Source organism: Passer domesticus, chromosome 5 (assembly GCF_036417665.1).
Source record: "Passer domesticus isolate bPasDom1 chromosome 5, bPasDom1.hap1, whole genome shotgun sequence".
In the NCBI taxonomy this organism is placed as follows: domain Eukaryota; kingdom Metazoa; phylum Chordata; class Aves; order Passeriformes; family Passeridae; genus Passer; species Passer domesticus.
This window is the reverse complement of record NC_087478.1, coordinates 23,638,093-23,654,847: the sequence shown is the minus strand read 5'-3', so window position 1 is coordinate 23,654,847 and position 16,755 is coordinate 23,638,093. Positions and strand designations below refer to the sequence as shown.

At 36.7% G+C, this 16,755-nt stretch overlaps 1 protein-coding gene and 1 long non-coding RNA gene across 3 annotated transcripts in view; one reads left to right on the top strand and one right to left on the bottom strand.

Moving 5' to 3' along the window:
* LOC135301852 (uncharacterized) overlaps positions 1–16,755 on the top strand; it is a 52,113-nt gene that overhangs the window by 23,828 nt on the left and 11,530 nt on the right. The gene's annotated exons all lie outside the window — the stretch shown is intronic.
* The window catches only part of TFEC (transcription factor EC), an 89,670-nt gene that overhangs the window by 72,111 nt on the left and 804 nt on the right, over positions 1–16,755 (bottom strand). The gene's annotated exons all lie outside the window — the stretch shown is intronic.

Sequence of the window (16,755 nt, the reverse complement as noted above, 5' to 3'; positions counted from 1 at the left end):
CACAGACACTCTTATATGTCTGGGAACTGTGTAATCAATGGCTTTACCTGAAAAGTTGGAATGTAAAGAAAAGAGATCCTCAGAGAGTACTACAAGCTGAAGTCTGCACAGGCAAGAAGTCCTTTAAGAAAGCAGTCACTGAAATAACCAGGAAACAGCAGCTACAGAGAACACCCTCTAATTATTTTAAATTATTATTAGCAACTATGTAATTATACATCCAACTATGTAATTATTCTTTTCCAGAGACACCAGTTAGCTAATAAAATTGTACTGGAGACCTTAAAGCACATACTAAAAATTTATCCCAGGAATGTCATCCTCAAATTACCCTGAACAGATAATACAATGAGTGAAATATGAATGCTGACGTTCAAGGTAGGGAGGAAAAAAAAGGTTTTGTAATAAATCTGTTTTTAAAAAAATTAGCAATGTTTTAGCACTTCAGGTGATCTGACTGCTAATTTCCATTTGCAGATAAGAGAAATCCAATATCCTTCAAGCAACCAGGTCAAAAGAACAGTTCAATAATTACAGGAGTCTTACATTAGAATCTGTAAAACACCCAGGAGCATAGGTTAGTTGAGGAAGATTAAAGAAAGAAAGTTTGTTTATAGATTTCATTTTTCTGCCACAAGAATCTAAATAAGCTTAAAATGGTGCCTCTTCTCCTGTACAAAGTCCAAAGAGAAAGTTACTAACCACAGCTCTGTGTGAAAAGTTATACTTTGCATATGTATTCAGAACCACTCAAGCTCCATCTTCAGGTGAACAATGTGCAAAATATTTCTATTTAAACAAAATACAATCTCCAACCACACTCCATAGACTGACCTGTTGGCTGGACTAATGCAAACTCATTTACTTTTTCCTCATTAAATATAACCTGAATGTAAGGTTTTTTCTCATTAATATGTAATTCAGATAAAGCAGGTATAAGTTAATTTCTCTTGAAAGAAGTGTAATTTTTTATCTGAAAATTAATATAGTTTATACAAATAGGAGAATGCTATCTAAATCCAAAGCAGAACATCAATGGTGCACAGCTGGGCTTGTGATACTATAGACAAAAATTCAACAGACTAAAACATTCCCAAATAATCATTCCTTAAAAAAGAGATTTATGCTAAATCCATAAAATTCACCAAAAATCCATCAAAATTGGTTTTGTAAAATCCAGCCTCCAAATTCTGAATGCCTTGACAAGGGTCGTATATCACATAAATGGGCAGGCACCATATATTGTGTTACCAGGAGCTGTGCTGAGGGGCATTTTCACCAGGCAGACGAGGGTAGGAAGACCTCTGATCCTCTGGCATCTTACCTTAGGATGCTGCTGACAGAAGACTAGAAACATTGCACATGTGCCTGCTGTCTCCCAGTAGTTTCTCCTCTCTCACTTGAAAAACATATCTGCTACAATTCTTACAATGCTGTTAAATTGAACCAATATTTTCAGGGGCATCTGACCACACTAGTTGACACCTCACTCAGCTGGAACCCATCACAGCATTTAAAGCAGAGATTAAATAACCCATTCTAGGCAAGACAGTAGAGAACCTACAGTTTCCGTGCACAAGATAATTTCTATGTGCCAGTTTCCTAAATTTCTACATGCCAGTTTCCTAAATTTCTACATATTGTTTTCTACACTGAAGAAGCCAATTAAATTTACTTTGTACAGAGACCTAATTTTTCAGGTAGATTTCATTTTTATAGGAATATTTTAGAACTTTCCAGAACCCCCAACATCACTGAAGTGCTCCCCAGAGCTAAGGAATGGCTCTTTATTTCAGAGAACTGAGAACATTTTGTTTCAGATATAACTTCAACTATTTTTAATGCAGAAAAGTAAAATATCAGCAAAAGAATTTAAACAAACATCCAACTTCAGTATCTGCACTGAATGATTACTGCTATCCTTTCCACTTTTTTTTCTATACTGCTGGATTTGACATTGAAACTTTTAAAGTTTAAGATGTGCTTTCTGTCAATAAAGCCTTTTAAAGCTGTAAGGCCCTTAAGGAAGTAGTTCGCTATGTCTGTATAATGTTTTGCACACTGGGGCACTGATCTAGTGGAACAAATCAGAATTATCCAATAACTTCTGACTACAACCTGTTTCAGTCACAGTAGAGGCTTCTGAAAATGCTCTGTAGCTGAAGTCAATATCAGTTCCTTACAACTTCCACAGGAGTAGCCCAGTGCAAAGGTCTGTCAGAAGTCCCAAATCACAGGTGGTAGCTAAGTTAGGAAGCCTTCTAGATTCTTTTCTCTATGTCCAAACCTGCATGAAATGTAAATTATTTTCTTCCTGAGTAATCAGGAGGAACAAGAACTCATATTATTATAGTTTATAGATTCATATTCAACTTCTATATCAGGACAATTATAAAAGGCCACAAAGAACCACGACATAAGCTGAACTTGCACTAGATATGAAATACAGCAGGGAACAGACATAGGAGTTGATTGCCTACAAGAACAATTGATTTGAGGTTAAAAAAAAGCACAAACAGTAACAAAACTGTTAGAGAAAAAGTAGCTATTCTGAACTAGATTCTTAACTCTATGTAAAATATGTCACTGTGGCAGACTAAAACCTGAGCATCTGAACCCTGTAAGAACTGAACATCATTAAGCTAAAAAATACCTCTTTGTCCAAAGTGGAAACAAGTCAGATCTTTTGTCAATAATGTGATAAATAAAATACATAAAGAGTTATATCAAACTATTTCTTCATTTAATTTAAAATGCTGCAGTTCAAGGCCAGTCGGGGGTTAAATACAGCAAGATTGATTCCGAAATTAGTCACACTAATTAATCTTTCTACTTTCAGTAATACAATTCAGAAATTGTGGGTTTTTTCCCTGGGAATTACATCGTATTTTAGATCCTCTCTGTTTTCCAGTAAGCAGGATATCTTTTTGAACAGTAGAAAAAGCCTATTGTTGTAATTTTAAATTATTGGTATTGATTAGGAGCTTTGCCTACAGGAATGAGGATGATGATGATGATGATGATCATCATCATCATCATCATCAATATTATATATTTTCCATGAACTTTTCTGCACTGAACAGGACTTCACTGAAGTAGATAAGGGACCTCAAGTGTTCAGATAAAAAGGGTATCCATTGAAATACTGTAAGCTTAGCAGATAAACACAAAACCTGGTTCAAAATTCAACACACCAGGCAAAAGCACTGATTTGTTACACTACCCCAAAAACATGTAGTGCAGAAATAGACACAGAGGATAAGCCTCAAAATGATTGTGAGCTAAGACAGATAACATTGCCATAGTGTGTCTTATCACAAGAATTTTACATTTACACATGAACAAGCTCTCCTAGTGACTAGTGAAACCAATAAACTGCTGTTTCCTGCAGATTTCTGTTGTATTTCCCCTAAAGCTTTCTCATCCAAGACTCCAAGTTACCCAGTTTTGGATTGTTTTCCATGATCGCTGCACTGCACTTTCCAAGAGGTGATCATGTCTCCTGCCAGGGAAGGGAGCTTTCAGCACATGGGCTCCTGAGCCCTCATAAACCCAAGCATCCCCCCTCATCTGCTGCCCTTGCTCATTACTCTGCAGACTCATTAAGAGCTAGCTTTTCCCCTTGTACAGTTTGTGCTTTTTTCCCTATCTGCCTGTGGATTGTCATGACACCTCAAGGCAGTTCTATTGAAACTGGACTGCAGGAGCAAAAACATTGAGGTGGAAGGAAAGGAAGGTTTATGAGGAGCAAACAGACAGCAACAGCCATCACAACATGCCACATTTCTTTAGGAAGCTCTGCAAAAAATTATCAAATACTGCTGCCTTTGGAAAGCAATGGATGTCACTTTGAAACTGAACTTCCTGGAATACTGTTTCACACTGAGGCATATTCAAAAAGTTTTTATTTATTGAATACAGAACAACCTAAGGAAGCACTCAGCCTATAGGAGATAACAACAAAATCTAGATTTCTACAGTATACCCCCTTATTAAAACAAAAAGCAAATATATTTATTGATTCTGAGTTTGCAGGAATTTTAGGAATTTTAATCCAAAACTCTCAATGGATTTCAGAGAAGTTACTAAATCACAATGGTATCCTTTGGATCCCAGAAAAACTACAAGATCTCACACCTACAATGATATGAAGATGAGACAGTATGGAAAGACTAATGCTCTTGCTCTTTCAACAAATATTATTTTTTTTAAATATTGTATTTTCTCATAATGTGAAGAAATCTTGTGAAACAACTCTCCAATTTTAATATTGATTGAAAGGTAAAAAAACAGGTATGATAGGGAATATAACTTCATTGGGTTTAATATGCAGTAAATAGCACATGTTGAAGGTAGAAAAGGATTTAAGCAATGGCATATAGGAGAAAAGGGGTAGCAAGGAGAAAAAAATCTGAGGCAGTAAAACTGATACTAAAAATAATGGAGGGGAAATAAAGTATAAAACCTTTTGAAAATCAGACCTAAATCAGTCTACACTAAAGTGGATTTCAGCAGGTGAACAGAAGTTCCAATCATTTTTTTAAGTTTCTGAAGTAGGGTTTTCTCAAATTATAGCATCAGTGTCTTGTACAATCTAGTTTCTGACTAATATTTAAAAATTGAAATTGCAGTGACTTGTGTACTGAAAGACATTGAATTAAAAATGTATATTGTATTTGTGGAAGTCTTGAAGAACACCATTTAATATTTCACCTGGACATATTCCCTTTTCAGTGAGTATTTCAGAAATACATTCTGAAAGAGCTAACACACATTATGAACTAAAGAGCCACCAAGTAATCCAATGAACTGAATCACTGCATACAGCCAACACTGGCAGCAAGGAAGTTGCATAAAATAATGTCCTTATATTTGGAGGAACATCATGAAGCTAAAAAGAAAATCCACATTCATCTTCCAACAGTGAAAAAAGTAATTGTACAAAAAATAATTTATAATGTTCTTCAGATTAAGTAGCTGAATATTGTTGACACTTTGGAGAGTTTAGGTATTACTGATGAAAAGCAAAAATTATATATTCACCTGTTTGCTATATAATTCAGCACTCACTAATTAACTGAAATCATAGAGACTGCATTTCCTGATCATAAAGGCATTTTTGGGAATATCAGCTTAATGCCTCATCTAAGCACCTGAGCTAGTGCAAATGTATTAAACAGTGTATCACAACTACCTCAACAGCAATCATAGGCTGCTTGTCTGTTTGATTACCAGGTGTTTACTTCTGTAATGAAACATTATGAATAAGAAGAGGTTACACTCTTAGGGAGCAGGCATTTGGGAGCATTAATTCAGTGCTCATATGCATATTTATGGTGTCATATTCAGTGAAGTGACAATGGACCACTCCTCACAGCTTTTGACATCTGTATATCCACTTCCACACATACATACAGAATGGCTTTTAAGCAGGTATATCTATGCTTACAGGGAGTCATAGGTATATTTGTATATTAAGTATACCAAATTATCAGGGAAAAAGGGTTGAAAAGAGCCTGTTCCTTCTAGTAGGTTCTCTTATTATTTTTGAGAATAAAGTCCAGTTAAGCCTCATTTCCTCCAAGTCTGTGTTCCAGGGATAAGGCTTTAGGGTTTTGGGTTTTTTTTAATCAATGGGCATAATGCAGAAAAAGGTGTTTCTATCTGCAGCAGATCATCACATTTTTAGAAGCAATACTGCTGCTATCACAAGAGTGGCCCATTAACTGGAGCACAGCAGTGAGGGAATCACTTCTGAAATGTCACCAGACGTTCTTTTGGTAGAAACTGTGCTTAAAATAGCTCTGCACACTTGATATAAAGATTTCAAATAGGAGCACAGAAAAGGTTCATGGTTTTGTTTGGGTTTTTTTTTTATTTTCCATGTGGTCAATTTTATTCAGAAAGACACAGGGCTCTAAAGACCTGGATTCCCCTTAAGTTTTATTGCCTGTGATCCAAAATAATACCTTCCATAGCACCACCTTCCACAGTTTTTTTTAATAGTGCTTTAAATACAAATAAGCGGAGTGTCTGGTCAGACAAAGTCTCTTGAAAGTATTAGTAGCTGGAATGCTTTAAAAATGTTTTCAAGCTGTTTTTGTATCTGAACACAGAATGATTCTTCATGTAAAATTCTGCTTTTGTACCCTGGATGTAAAGCTCAACAAAGTCAAAAAGCCATCAGTGGGTTTTGAAATTGGTCCCAGGTCTTTTGGCTTACAGGTGGCAATCCTTAGCCAGCCTGCAGGGAAGTGATATTTGTTTTATTTCAGAACTACTGTAGAAAAATTTTACATTGTGGGTATACCAGATAGTTAACACACAACATCTAATATGAAATATTTTATGTTTTATATCAGAAGACATCACATGACCAATTAATCTTGACTCCCAGTGGTCAGTGTAAGATGAGCACAATGTCAGGCAGGTCATAAAGCTGTCTATATCACTATCCTAAAAGATGCTTTGGCATCTCACAGTCATTTGTAGAGCAGTATTTGTTGTAATCCTGCTGTGAAAGAATGAAATGCACATTACTGACTTGAAGGGGAGAAAAGACTTCATGCTTCACTTGGCTATAAGAGAAGTGGACTCAGTCTCTAGAGGAAGATCATCTGGGTTGCCAGAAGAATAGTTCCGTGGTTACCTGTTACACAAAGACATTAAAGACTCAGGTGTAATTTCCCACCTGAACTTGAGTCCCTGGATAATTTTGGGCATTCATCACAAGTGACATTCATCTCTATGAGGCATTTTTCTAGTCTACATTATGAAAAAGTCTGTCTTTTGGACAATAGCAAGAGAAAGAATCTCCAGGAAGTGAATCACTTTCAGATACTCCTGGGAGATTTCATATAAAAGCAGGAATTTTTTTTCATTCCTCTGGACATGCTCCTATCTTATGGTTCATCACAGAAGGAGACTTGGGCAATGAACAATAATTAGATGCCTATTATTTACATTACTAAAAATGCCATGTAGGCATTTATGGAAGCTAAACCCTATACTATGAGGAAACAAATTTGTGTCTCTGCAACTTAAATTTGTTACCTGCAAGATGTGACAGCTTCCTCACAGCTGAACTGTGAGTGGTGAAAATTACAATTTATATGATATTGTCAAAATGTCAGTGGAGGCCAGAAAATTGCTTAACATAAATATATAGAAAAGGATGCTGGAGTCAATGACCCCCAAGTGGTTAGAATCAAATATCTCAATTTGGAATCAGATTTGCTACCATATTGCTATTTATGCATTTTGGTCAAATGATCAGCTTAGACGATCTTCAATATTCATAGGATGGAAAACACTTTCAACCAATTGTTACCACAATTTGTCATTTCTAATGTAAGTGAGTGGTGGAAATGCAGCATTTCAAGCTGTGTCCCCTTTGCTGGTTTCAGTGTTATTCTCCCTAATTTTTCATATCTTCTTTGCTTTTTTCCATGTTTTGATCTATTTGCTTGTTTACTTTGACTTCCAACACTACCAAATCTTATCAATTTTTTCCTATCAAACACCTTTTTTCACATGGATTTTGTGATATTTCAACAACATACAGTTCTGAAATGATTCCTGCATTCTGTTCTCCATCCAGTTTGATCTCAAATGATTGGTTATATCAGTCCCAAGAGTATAATAATGAATATGCTCTCTATGGGTATGATTAAAGACAGAGCCTGCAATTCCCAATGCATAAAATTCTGAGAAATAGATACAATAAAACTTGGAGAAATTCTTTCTTAACTGGTGTTCCAAATACTGTTTAGTCAGGGGTAGAAATTATTTCCAAAGCCACCAAGTCAATGGCCATTTTTCTTTTAATTTCTTTGACCTTTGAAAAAATTCACCATTTGTGTCTTTGAACAAATGTATACTTGATTAGGGATCTGATATCAAAGGGATCATCTCTGTCCTGGCTGGTCTTTGTCCTTATTTTCCATCATAAGCAATTAATCCACCACTGTGTGCATGTGTTATGAGATGTTCTGCCTTAGAAGCAGAGTCATTTAAAAAGTGCTCAAATTCAAAATATCATCTAAAACTACAGTTATCTGTAAAAGGCTAAATGGAAGATTTGGTACAAAATAGGTCCTGGGTTAGAATCTTGTATGCTGTATTAACCTTGATCAAAATTTTACAGTGCAGGTACTTAACCTACAAGGAAAATTTCATAATGGGAATACTGAGAAACCTGTGGCTATAACCAGTACTACTGGGCCCCAGTATAATATTTTGTTTACATTTCTTACAAAGCAATTTTTGTCAATCTTCCTGCATGAATGAAAAATCTCATCCCATAGTCTCCAATTCACTACCCTCATGAACTCATAAAAAGGTCTTTAACCGCTGCTGTGATTTTCAAGTGGAAATAATAAAATGGCAAGAGTTAAATATTAATATTCAGTTCTTACTCTGTGCTTTTCTTTGATACCAATTACAACTTGAACTTCACCTAACTCAAAAAGACTGCAGACTTCTCTCAATTAGCAGTAATAGGATTAATACATAGCTTTGGAATTGAAGATTTAAATAGCAAGAAAAACCCAACAAAACTTGGCAAACGTACACTACATGTACCAAATTAATCTCAAAATAAATATGCAGCCTTGGGTGAAATAAGTGGAATGTGGAATGCTAGAGATGTGGGGGTTATTGTGGTTTTTCTGCTCTCTTGACAACCTCTGTAGGTAGCATCGCTTTGAAAACTATCATGGCTGTAGAATAACAGGACCTTTTCTTCCTTATGTTTATGGCCACTGGAAAGTTGCTGCAATTCACAACAGGTATTCTCCTTTGTAGAGCACCAAAGCTAATTCTGCTTATTAGAGTTTTCTCCATTACCACTTTTTATGGTTCTCAGCTTTGTGAGTTTTAGCAATCTCACAGATTGAAAATATCGTGTTCAAATAGCTGTCTCCTGCGAAGGGATAAAATATTAAGTGAAAAGTGTTAGATTGACAAAAGTGTTTCTATACTACAGAATGAAGAACAGGCAACTGAATTTATGGAACATAATTCTTGGATTTCTTTACTCATGTTGAGTTGTGTGTGGTTTATTTTGTCTTTGTATTTGATGGGCAATGATTGACTTCATTCTCCCTGCATTTTGAGTAACTACCTCTACATTGTATGATACAATGGCCCAAACTGAAGATGACTGTTTTAAGGTACACATTTGATGTTTGAAAAAATATTGTAATATCCCTGTCAAATCAAAAAATACTGATGTCAGTTATAAAGAGCAGTTTATATTCTTTTCTCAGAGAAAATATGAGATACTTAATCATGTTTTACTGGTCAAAGCTCATACAGCAGAACATTTAAAGTGTAACTAAACCAATACAGAACCAGCTGTGAGTCAGGACAGATGGAAGTGACAAGTTTAGTTTTTTGTTTCCGTCCAACTAGTGGAGAAATCAAGATCAAGGTTGACCACAGGTTTCTGTTGACAATAACCATGTGCTTGATTTCTGGAAAAATGCACTTCAGGAAATACCAGAGAATGACTAAGGGCCCCTTTTCAAAATAGGACAGGAAGATGCTACAGAGATTTGAAAACAGCATGAGTTGTTGCATATTTCAGAAGTCTGGCCCTAGAATAATGACTGATAACAAAAAAAAAAAAAAAAAATTAAAGAAAAGAAAAAAAAAGTAAAGAGAAGTACCTTCCTGGGTAAAGTTGAGGTTTGCTTTATACTTAAGTTAACTAGGAAAAATTTTTCCTGGAAGTCGATATAGCAGCAATCATTATGAGGAAAGACTGTAGTCAATATCACAACTGAGATCAACAAATGTTTAGAACACAAGGAGCAGAAACATGATGGGAAAAGTGTGAGATCTCTTAAATCCTATTGGTGTCAGCCTCTCTTGTTTTACTGGACTTGCAGGTAACCACAGATAAAACATAATATCTTGACACTATTCCAATCATATTTCTGTTTGATTTCAACTACCTGTAGGGGCTATCTGGAGCTTCCATTCATTTCAATATGTTGTCTCTCACTCCAACAAAAGAAGTTAGCCCAAAATCAATTGATCTATACATTTTAATGATTCAATCTTTTATTTGTAGCTCAAACTTTTTATGTCCCACCTTCCAAAAAAATATTACTTTCTCAAGTTTTGAAGTGCTGGTCTCCACAAGTTCTAGACCTTTGCTCAGGAATAAATAATGTATGAAAGTTAATTAAATTATAATATAAGTATTAATTAACATACTCTTGTTTGGCACTGCTCAGAAAATAGACAGGATCTTCTGTGGTAAACATACTCAACTTTGGGAGATGGTTGGAAATATTCTTGAAAGAATAGATGAGATACATTGCCACTAGGGCTAGGCTAGTAAACGGTAGCTGAGATAACCAAAATTCTCCCTCTATGCAGAGGGATCACAATGCAGCCCAGAAGTGTCCCCCCTAGCCAAAATCAAAATCTCACTTAATTCTTCCTGGAGTTTGATTTAAAATTTCCCTAATTTCCCCTTTATAAAGCAATCACCTAATAAGCTTTCTGATGTGTCCAGATACAGAAATGGCCAACACATGAAAAATATGGACAATAAAAGTTGATCTGGACAGGACTGAAATCAGTAAACTGCACTTTGGTGAGGAGCAGAGAAGGATGGGATGAACATGCAGGCTCTAGCCATTTAGAGATGGTTGTCATTCTTTATGAAGATTAAGGACTTGTAGCTTTGCATTCCTACATTAATCCAAAGGCAGCCGATGTACAAGCTGCCAGAGTAGAGACTTCCAGACACTGCACTTTTGATCAGAGTCTTGAGCAAAATGAACTCCCATTTCTACACTGCATTCTTCTGGCTTTACTCTGTTAACATTAATGGCAGATATGCAAAACTGACTTTAAAATTCTCTAGAAAACATTTGAGAACAAAAAGAGCAATAATGAGCACGGTCAAAGAGGACTCTCTCATGCAGCCAGTGGCCAGTTTACTTACATAATGAAAGAATATAACTATATGCATCCTTTTCCAACTAAGAAAACTCTTATAGTAAAAGGTAAGAGTCATGCACATATAATTTGCTCAAGAAGATTTACACATGTTTCAGAGCAAATGTAAGGCTCACAGAATTGTTCAGGAGTGTTTTTGTTTATTTTATTTTAAATATCTTCATATTGTTGAAAAGAAAACAAATAATCCTGATTTTTCTAGGGAGGTAAGGGAACCATATGCATTACAGGGAATTTTAGCCTACCATCACCCAGTGATTTACATATTTTTTTATAAAATTTAGGGTTGGTTTGAAGTCACAAGTAAATCAACTGTTGTTAAAATTATAACTTTTCCCCTGTTATGTTCAGGTCTGATCTATGCCATCAGCTCTCACTTCTATGACTAATATAAAATTCAGACACAATTTTCAGTTAGGAAAAAAATAATTCTGCCATGTCTTCTTCCCTTATTTTTTAATTCAATGACAATTCTGATATCCAAAGTGGCAACTAATTGCCTTGACAATTAAATAGTATTGCCACAGTACAGCCTTTATGCATTGGTCCTAATAAATGTCAGAGGAAGCTCAACTACTCACTTCAGCAGTTGCTAATTTAAGCTGAACACTACCAGCTATTCAGAGGGAGAATTTTTCCTTTAAATTAGATTAATCTCAGAAATTAAGCATAGGATTCCCACTTATAAAAAAGGCCATTGGTTATTCATTAAATCTGAATTACTGGTTTAACAAACACATGTATAAGTGTCATTACTATTATCTGTTATGTAATTGCTAATGCGGTGTATAATACTTAATATCTCAGTCAGGTCTCTTCAAAATTCAATTACTATAACTCTTGTCATAGAGACTAGCACTGCTCTTTTAAAGCTTCTTTTTTTCCCCTAGTGACCCTTCAGCTTGACTACTTCTTCCTTGGCTGCCATTTGTCAGTTCAGGAGTAGTATGACTGTCAAGTCAAGTGTAGATTTATATTGGAATTCTAACTCCCATCATGATCCTCATCTTTCCACTGAAGTCAGTAGGAAGCTGGGAATCCTGATATGCTTTTAATCCTGGGCCAGCATTTCAAAAAATGCTGATCTCTTTCCAAGTTTGTGGAGCTTCTCTTTGCTGCAGCTGACACGAAAATGAGCCTTCTTTCATTAACTCTGGAAAAGCCTGAACACTCTCAAGGTAGAGATAGTGTTTGCATCATAAAGTTCTCCACTTTACAATTGCAAAGTCTTTGGTAATTCTGTTTGGGACCTGTTCATATTCTTCATGGGAAGGAAAAAAAAAAGCTTATCTCTTGCAAATGGGTTCCTCCCCTATTTGCACCCATTGAGCAGCACAGGGTTGTCAAAAGAAAATTTTTACAGCACCCTCTCAAGTTATAATTAATTCATAAAATTGATGAATGGTGATGGACACTGAGCCCAGAAGTCATGGAAGAGTTCATATTTTTGTCATTGAAGCCTTTGACAGCTAGAAGAATGCAGCCGTTTGCAAAATGCTGATTATGAATTGTCTCAGGACCCTGTAACTTCCCAGCCTCAATGAGGGGCAGCATCCACAGGCACAGGCTAAATCTGTGCCAGGGACTCTCCTAGCAGGAGGACTGCCTGGATGTGTCTTAGGCATAGTTAAATGTACAAGTCTGGATAGACAGTTCACTACTGCTCAGGGTTCTGAGCTGAGAACACATGGGAAGAAATCAGAACACCCTGTGATTAAACCATGCCTGAGTCTCTTCTTACATCTTTCTTCCACACTTTGCCTCCTTCGTATCAAGAATCACAGCAGACTTTAAAAAGAGCCACTCTTACAATAGACAGCTTCAAGTCTTTAAAAGGTTGTTACCTGCAATTCTAATTTTGAGACAAAAATCAAATTTTGATTTATCATTAATACTCTCTCCAGCTACTGAAGGCAATGGACCTGCTGAACATACTCTGAATTGCAGTGACATCAGTGATTTCCATACCACAGGAATTATCACACAGAAGTGGGTTAACAGCTGTGCTCAGATGTGCAGAGGTGTGTGCAAGAATAGACATAGCAAAAATAAAAATGCCTTAAAAAAAATGAAAAAAATTATGAGGTATATGGGAGAAAGAATAGAGGCTGTGGACTTTAGACACTGTAAGGTTAAAAAGATTAAATCTGTGAAGTGTGAAAAAGAGAAGAAGAGATGTTATGAAAGTCTACAAGATAATGAGTGAGCCTGAGGATCTTACACAGATCTCTCCACTTATTTCCCACTTACTCATCTCTTTTGGTCTCCATTCTGCTCCTTCTCATTCTAGATCTTCCAAATTGCATTTTGTTCTTTTTCCCAATTCCCTTTTCCCTGGTATTTATTAACCCTTTCACATAATTTTCCACCCTTCCTTTTTTCTATATACTTCTTCTCATGATAGTAATACTAATGCAAAATCTAGGTATTTTCTTAATATTAAATGTAAGTATTATTTTAAAAATAAAAATATTATAGCCCCTAGAACTAAAAATTAACATACTTTAAGTGACTGCCATGAAACAATCTGCAGATACAGACATTCCTGCTGCTACAAACTGCTTCAGCAAAAAGTCTAGGAAGACTTAAGTATAACAACCTCAATTACTATACTGTGGTAATTTAACATAAAATTAAATTTTAACCCTCAAGCATTATCTCATAAGCTAATTTGAAGTGGAATCAAGAAATTTTGAGAATTCTATACTTTCTCAGAAGCAAAAAAACATAGAGATGGAATGTATTTGACTGTGTTTATGACAAAATGCAGATACATCCAAGCTAATTATCTAGATTTTTTTTCCAGTCAACAGGGATAAAAATATCACTTGGAGGGTGCAGTCTGTCTTATTTTAAAGTATATGCCTAAGATAAGCCAGATAAATTGGATCTTAAATAGCCTTAATTGCTCCAGGAGAGATTTAGATTTTATCAAGACAAATTTCTTTGCAGAAAGTGCTGTCAAGCACTGGAACAGACTGCCCAGGGAAGCGGCAAAGTCACCATTCCTGCAGGTATCTAGAAAAGGTGTAGGTGTGGCACTTAGCACAGGGTTTAGTGGTGGCCTTGGCAGTGTTAGGTTAACAGTGGACTTGATGTTCTTCAAGGTATTTTCCAACCTAAACTGCTCTATTATATTCCATTTGATTCTATCTTGTTAGTTTGTTTTAAATGATTGTTTGAAGAAAAAGAAAATACTAAAATTTCCACCAAAACTAATATTGGACAAAAAAACACTCCTCGAGAAAACAAATTTTCCTTCAAAGGGAATTCAGTATTTAAGGTGAACTTTCACTAATATAGTGGAACACTCCTGAGGAAAGGGCAGCAGGGTGTAAACCTTTGACCCGTGACTGGTGGAAAGAGTTCCTCATAACATAGTGTCTTTTACCTTATCAGGCATTCCTTCAAGAGCAGAAGTCACTTTTTGAGTTACAAATGGCATCCTACTTTCATCTGGATTTTTTTCAGAATCTTCAATCAGGATGTTTGCTAAAGCCAAAGCTTCTTACTTTATAGAGCTTACAAATACTGCAGGGAAAAATCTGGTGGCTCTTTTACCACCTTGGGTATTTCTACAGGTTAACCTGGCTTCTTGGACAGCACAGGTAACTTCCCTCGATCAACATAAAAATTAATCTGACTGAAGATTTTGTGTCACAAAGAGAGGTCTCAGTCTTCAAACTCTTTCTTGGGCCTTTGCTACTGTTTTTAAAGTACCAAACTAACCCTTTCCTGCTGCTTCTCAAACCCTTGATCTCAAAGACACTGTTCTCAATGGCATTCTATGGTAAATCTTCACCCAAAATGGATTCCCCATCACTTCTTGCTCTGGGCAACTAAAAACTGCTTTAAGACATTTTTATCACTTGACTGCCATGCAAACATGCTACATCTGTGAACACAAGAACTTCTGGGCAAAGAAAATTTCATACTTTCTAAAAGGTACAAGTCTCCATCCTTACATGCTGTTAACCCCAAGATCTCACTTTTTATGTTATTGCCTCTCAGAGTTTTGTAATCCCTCCATTCTTCTCAACAAATCCCTTTCTCCTTCCAAACAGCCAACAAAGACTTTGCTGAGAAACCTCCAGTAGAAAATTTACTCAGTAGCAGTAAGTCTTGCTACAAGGCAATGACAGTGGGTCCCTAACAGCATGCTTGCATCCCACAAAGGTGAAAAGGAATCATGTCTAGAAATCAATCTACCTATAGGTACATAACTTAAAACATCACTACTTAATTATAGATGGGACACAATTTCTTGTCCAAATTCTGAGACCTGCCATGAAAAATACGTCCAGTCTCATGATCTTCTTTGAGCTCTTCTGGACATGTGGCTTCCTATCTGCCCTGATTTAGGTTCAGGAATATTTTCGGTTTCCTCTTTTTTCCTTTGAGACTTGCTTTTCAGTAATATGTGACTTTCCATACCTTTTTTATCTTTTACTTCTTTATCTTATTCTCTCCTCTTATTTATTTTCTCAACATTTTTCCTCAGCCATTCCAGTTTTCCTATCTCCTATTTCTTTCACCATTTCTCGCTCCTATTCCCCCTTGCTTTAAATTTCCTCAGCCCCCTTTTCTCAATCTTTTCCCACTTCTATTTGCATCACGATTTCCAACGTGCAAAGAAATGCTATCTTCACAGGCTCTGCAGCACCCTTTGATCACCCTCTAGCCTCTGCAAGCAAGCTCCTCCAGCAGTTGCAGTGCTCCAGTTAACCCAGAGGTTCCAAGGAGGCTGAGAGGGACTTGCATTGCAGCAGGAAGCAAAGGGGGGCTAGCATTGCCCTGAAAGGTGAAGCAGAGGGGGCCAGTTTGCCAAAGCAGAGAGACTGGCAAGAAAATATGGTGCCAGCCACATGCTGCCTCATTCATGTTCCCCCAATTAAAGCAGCCTGTAGGGAAAGTAGCATGCCACTGTAGTGCACTGGTGTACTGACCCCTCCGAGTGCTTGTTAGTGCTCACCATACTCAGCATTTCCTCTCCCTGATTGATAGGACGATATGTGTGTGTATGGCAGAGAGCAGATTCATTACAGCACATTAGCCAGACAGGCAGACAAATGCCCACAGGGGCAGAAAACTGTAAGGAATAAATAAAAACTTTATTATTTTTCTAAAACTTCTTTTCCCCAGGCAACAGTGAAGAATACTGGAGGAACGGGAGAGTGGAGGGAGCCCAGAAAAGAAAGGGAGTGGTGAGAACTGGAAGGAAAGTTTATTAGCAGTCAAAGAAAGGTTTAAAATATTCATTGTTGGATTCAGAGTTTGAATCTCTATTTATATTTTTATATTTGGTCCCACTGCAAACTAGGAAAGAAAGGTTCAGTGCATCAGATACCAAGTTATCAGAACATTCCTGATGTAACACGTCTGAAATGTCTGAAACCTGGCTGCTCCACTTACTGAAATTTATAATTCCTCAGTTTTAAAAATGAAAAACAAACTAGTACCAGCCTTTATCAACAGCTGCCACCATGTGGTATTTAAAATACCACAGCTACTTTCAAATAGAAAGAAATATGGTGGCATCATCTAATCTGTCCAGTGTCAGGTTTTTAGCCTCCACTCAGTAGCTCACAGCTCACAAGAGGTGATGTGGCTGTGAGGCAGCTCTGCACCCCTGCATACGCTCTGCCAAGGCCAAGGAGCAGATAGCCTGTGCAAAATTGTCCTGGACACCACAGCCACTGTACCAAACCACTTGCCCATCACCCATCCTCGGAGATGGGGAACCAGACCTCAGTCCAGAACTGCCTCAGGCTGTCAACA